The sequence below is a fragment of the Xiphias gladius genome, chromosome 21 (genome assembly GCF_016859285.1).
Source record: "Xiphias gladius isolate SHS-SW01 ecotype Sanya breed wild chromosome 21, ASM1685928v1, whole genome shotgun sequence".
Taxonomy (NCBI): domain Eukaryota; kingdom Metazoa; phylum Chordata; class Actinopteri; order Istiophoriformes; family Xiphiidae; genus Xiphias; species Xiphias gladius.
Genome location: NC_053420.1, coordinates 1,204,255 through 1,210,000, shown reverse-complemented (window position 1 = coordinate 1,210,000; position 5,746 = coordinate 1,204,255). Strand labels below are relative to the sequence as shown.

General features: G+C 44.1%; 1 protein-coding gene across 2 annotated transcripts in view; it reads left to right on the top strand.

The window, feature by feature from the left end:
• The window catches only part of nicn1 (nicolin 1), a 10,574-nt gene extending 9,664 nt beyond the window's left edge, over positions 1-910 (top strand). For both annotated transcript variants that reach the window (XM_040158677.1, XM_040158676.1), the window contains exon 7: positions 1-910. This exon is cut by the window's left edge and continues 133 nt beyond it. The gene's annotated coding sequence lies outside the window, so the exon portion shown is untranslated.
• The last annotated feature ends 4,836 nt before the right edge of the window (positions 911-5,746 follow it).

Below are 5,746 nucleotides of genomic sequence, written 5' to 3'. Positions count from 1 at the left end.
ATACGATATCGTCTGCTTTGCTTTGGATCCATTAACAACAGTTAAGAGAAGAACAAAGAAAAAGTTTTACGTACATGTTGCCAGAATGGCTGCTTTTTTTTATATGACTGACTTAAGAGAGAACTATCATGATTTAATTTATTTTGACACAGTTTTTTTTGTTAATTTTCTGGTCAGAACACAACTCAATCAGTGCCAGTGTCCCTGAAAGTACAGTCGTAACTGCACTTTCATTTGTATTGATGTAAGTACGGTTATTTATTGAGCTAAAAATTAACCTTATCCAGCAACACCTCTCAAATCCTGCAGTGTGAAACTGTAGTACTGTAAATAGTATTATTGTGTGGTATCGATGGTTGGCATTGAAACAACTGGACGACGTGTCCCTTTAATTGGTGGACTTGTGTTTCGGTCCAGGATGACGGGCTGCAGGAGGTTTTAATGAGTCCCATTCATTGTGTAAACAAACTCTCCACCATCAAGACTTTGAATGTTTAATCATATAGGTAACAAGGGGAACGTGTAGCATAATGTTTTTTTAAATCTGCCCACAGTGAAACTCGTGGTGGCAGCATCAGATTATTCAAGAGGTGTGCGTATGCGCTGTTCTATCTTTGTGAGGACCGATTCTTTCAGTTCTTCGTAGGACTGTTGATGTTAAATGTTTAATTTTTGGCCTGAGGTCTGGTTGCTGGAGGTTGAGATCAGGGTAAGCCATGTAGTCGTGATAGTTAGGATACAGGTCAGGAGCTGAGCCGTGCATTGTGTCAGCGGGGGTCCTCACAAGTATCGAAGTAAAACTGTGTTGCGTATGTTAGAATGTTTGAATGAAAAGTGACAGAACTAGACCGAAGTGGACTTTCTGAAAATGTTTTTATAAGCCTGTACGGTTATTTGCAGATCCCGTTGCCACATGTCAATAAAAAACTAATATTCTTGTCTTTGCTGTGCAGTGCATGACTGAGCAGTTATCAAACAATATTAAGTTCTGGGATTTATCAGGGATTATGGTACATAGACTCTATTTAGCAGCTGCCGGGAAAAAAACAAAACAACTCCCAGTGGTGCATCTTAAAAAAATATCAGCCAGTTTTCTTATTTTACTTAAAGTGCAGAACAGTATTGAAGATTCTCAGGAGGTTCCCTCCGCAACGCTGACTGAAGGAAAGAGGCCAAGTGGTTTTTCTGCTTCTCGTTGTTTTCCTTTGCAGAGACCAGCCTCGTCTTTGCTCATGTCGTAAACATTCAGATCTGTGAACCCGACAGCTGACAGTCACGGCACATATCTACAAGCATGTCGCGCTTTTGATTGGTACCGCAGCTTCTGTCGTTGCGTAGCGAACAGACAGACCTTCATATCTGAATCTTTAGAGCCGTTTCAAATGTTACTCGGAATATTACCAGTTTCACCTCTCACAGTTTCTCTCTTAATTCAGTTTAATTCAAGGGGCCAAGTGGTTTTGAGTGTGGAGTTATTTTGCATATACCCGTGATCCTCTCACAGAAAAGTTCAAATTAGTCTGACTTTTGAAGCAACAGAAAGGATTTTGTCCCAGGTTTCAGGCTGAAAAGACCACCGGTCTCAGCCGGACAGTTAATCCCCCATTTCCACTCTGCTTGTCTTCATTATTACGTCCTTATTGCTTCCCACCAAGTCTGTCAACCAGGACGTTTCCACACATTGTTGCAGGTGGAGTGTATGTGGGCTTTTTCAGTCTGACTGCACCGGAAACAGTAGCTGAGGCGATTCCCCATGACTCGGGTTCTAGACCTGATTAGGAACTTGGATTGTTTATTATTCATTTGGTCATTTCATCCACATGCAAGAATCGTTGGTATAAAAGTGTTCCGATTGTTTACCTAAGTAAAACTAGCGGAAGTCCTGCATTCAAAATTTTACTGAAACAAAACGTACAGAACTATTATCAACAAAATGGAAGTAAAGTAAGTACAAGTAAAAGTACTTGTTAGGTTACAGTGCTGTAATTTAATGTCATTGGATCATTACTACTGATCCATAATCACTGAGCTCATTTCAACAACAGAACAGGCAACACGCGTAAAAAAGGTACTTTAACTACGCTATTTTCTATATTTTTGGTTGGATGAATCTATGGCAGTAAATCAGATTTTGGATACTGATCTTATGTTGTGTATGCAAAAATCTGAGCTGTAAGTATAGCTGTGAAATGAAAGTAGTGGAGTAAAAAGTGCAATATTTACCTCAGATTAAAAGAAGTGTAGTAAAAGCAGCAGAAGCAGCAAGTCCCTCAAATATTGCAATTACTGTAGGTACAGGACAGTAACTTTTGGTCAGCTGGTTTAAGGATGTGTGATTTGAATATGAAGCAACAGGAAAATCAGGTATACACAGCAGAAGTTAGTTTTTCTTCTGCTTTAGCTCCTGTTCCCCCCCTGAGCTGAACTGTCGTTGTCCCTCAGACGCTCATTTGGTCCTGATGGGGAAAAGAGGTTAATGGCTGCAGTTTCCTCCCAGAAGGACTCAGGATGAATGGCGTGTTCAACCTGGATTGCACTGTGTGTGTGTGTGTGTGTGTGTGTGTGTGTGTGTGTGTGTGTGTGCGCAGGGAGAAGGCTGCGGGGCCTATCAAGCTAATCAAAGAAAAAAAGATGAATTTCACATTTAATAAGCTTTTCAATTATTCCTAAACTTTGTCAGCCTGCTTGTTTAAAGTGGAACTAAGAATTTCTGTAGCACTAAACCGCCAAACGCTGACATGCTGATGGCGTTGTTGGCGAAAACCAGAGACACCAGATGACTTTTTACGATGCTTAGGTTCTGACTTTAAAAGCCACTTTTTGGCCACTGTGCCCACTATAATGTCCTGTTGCTGTTGTGGGCCTGTAAAACCCACTTAGACATAAATGTGATGCTCGGCTACAAATATAAACTCTCCCTTAGTTTGTTTGTACGCTCCCTTCACCTCCCATTTGTCAGAGAGAGAGAAGGAAATAGAGCCAAAATTGAAGGAGCAAATTGAGCACAGACAGGAGACTTTCTTTCCGCACGACACACACATACAAATCAGCAGCTACAAGACCGTGCATGCCACCAATCTGAAGAGCCAGCTCGCTACTCGAGGGCGCCTGACATCTGAAAGTCATACGATATCGATGCATCCTGGAGCATGGCAACATTTGAGAGAGGGCGAGAGCGGTGCCAACGCAGGAGACGGGAGGGGAGGAGGGACACTGTGTTTATGCGCGTAAAAGACGAAAAGACAACGAAAGAGACGGACGGACGGACGGGAGGATCTGTACCTGCTGCAGCAGGGGGAGGAATCTGTTTCTCTCTACAGCACACACATCTCCTTCAGCCACAGCCGGTGCAGCTCTCAACCCAAAAACATCTTCTCTTCTTTCCCTCCCCTGTTTTCTTCCCGTCTTCACATCAGGCAGCTCCTGCCGGACTTTGACGCCGTCCTCTCCTTATCAGGCGGGTGCAGTTCGGGTATGTGGGTAAACAATGCAGAATAAAGGCGGAAGCTAATCTGATGAACGGTGGTCTCCCCTCTGACTGCAGAGCTGTGTCGCAAATGCCAGAGCAGGGAGGGCTACACACTCACCTCTGACCAGAGCCTCAGCGGCTCATTTTAACGCTGCATATTTTTACATTCTTTATCGAGGAGCATGCTGAGGAACTTTACCAGCTGTCGGGCAACTGAAAAACACATCGTATGAATCGCTTTACAAGATTCAAACCAACCTTAGCAGTAAAATGTTCACTTACAATCTTGTCCTTTCAGTCTATTATTATGTGCTTTGTTTTACATTGTTACTCATTCTACTTCTTTCTTGGGTTTCACGACCTTCAGTAACTGTCGACTCTGCAACAAGTCGTGTCTCACGAGACTTTTCTGATCTGCCACCTCTATGGTTAAGATCTGCTTAAGTTTCAGAAGCTAAAACCTTTGGATAAAGTTAGAAGTTACTGACCACTGACCTCAAATCATCCGATTTACATCTATTTCCGCTCCCTCAAAAAAAAGTCCAGAATCAGTGCAGATATTTTTTGTGTGAAAAGTTTGAACAGCTGGACGCAAGATGTCTCCTACTCCACTGTCAGTTGTCAGTGTGGAAGCTGTGTAAGTTGCACAATGTAGTTATTGTGGATAAAAATTGGTATATACATATATGATGAATACTTGGCCGATGGATCACGGCCAGCAGCTGTTTCACATCGTGGGACTACATTTAGAAGTTACGTTCAAATTCCAACAAGTCAATCACATTAGTCAACGAGGTACGTTGCTCGTAGCTGACCTCCAGAATAACACTTGGGGGCCCTTTCCGATCTGACGCCTCTACCAGCAGGACGACGCTATTGTCAAACCCGTTCCAATCACCGCTGAAAGATAAAATGTCCTCACGGTGTGACAACGCTTTCAGGTTCGGTTCGGTTTAGGCACAGAAACGACTTGGTTAGGGCGAGAGAAAGAGCATGGACTGGGTCACTGTGTAACGGTAACCACTTGTTAGGGCTAGTGATGGTGGTCACGGGTGAAAGCGGAAGTCAGCAGCGCTTGACCTCCTCCCTCTGTGGACTTGGTGTCTCCTTCACCTCCGGCTCTGTCACTTAAACATAATATATGCATTCCTGTTAAAAAGGGCGAGTCCCTGATCTTTGGTAGACCCAGGTCTGCTGAGTGGGGACCGCTGGAGACTGCCGCTGAGGACTTTTTCTGTACTAGTGGCCCAGATCCCTAAGCTCCACCTTTTCATCCCGATCTCCCCACAAACCTGCAGAGAGCCCGATAAAACCCCCGACATTTCTGGAAACGTCTTCAGCCAGGATGTTTCATGCCTGCCTGAATCAGCCCAGTATGAATCCCTTTCCCCCCCGTTGGGTGTGCTGGTGAGCTTCAGGGAATCTTTCACAATATAAATGACATTTCAACAGTTTAGACAAGGGGGAAAACAACGTACCTCCCAAGAGACGTTACTAAACTGAAATGAATCGTTTGGTTGTGAAACTTTGTCTCATTAACTCTCGTTCCTCTTTCACCTCTGCCCGTCATTTTCGCTTAACACATACACAAGCTTTCAAGCTCCACCCACCACTCTCTTCTTCCCCCCCTGCCCTCCGAGCTCAAAATCTGATTTGATCCTCGCAACACTGCATCACTTTCTGCAGGATGAGTGACGCCGCTGCAGCTCTTCGCCCCAACGCCATGAATCATTTATTCAGATGACAGCAGTGTCGCAGCCTTTCTCTAATACCTGACAGCAAGAAAAACGATACTTCGTGCAGCGAACGGAAAACTTTATGCAGCTCTATCCACCTCCAGACAGGCTGAGCTCACGGCGTGTAACTGCGGAGGGAGTGTTTGGGCGTGTCTCTTTTGGTTTTTTAAATGCGGGCGTAGTCCAGATGCAAAAAAGGCGACTGTGGCTCGCGGGCAAACGGAGGTCTGGCGTCCACTGTGTGGAAACTGTGCTTTAGTCGACAGCAGGTGTGAAAAGAGGCGGGATGAGTGATAGGTGGGTTTTGTTCCCGCCGGACCAGTGAAGGCATGTACGTTAACTCAAGCACTGGACTGAAGAACAGTTGTGAGATACTGGACTCGAGTGTTTCCATTTTATGCTACTGAAGACTTCGGCTCCACTCGACTAACCACAACATTAAATTGTTTAACGTGATGCATTTTCAACTCTAACCCAATAATATAATATATATGAGTACGTTAACTTTTGATACTTTAAGCACAATTTGTTTTTAAGACTT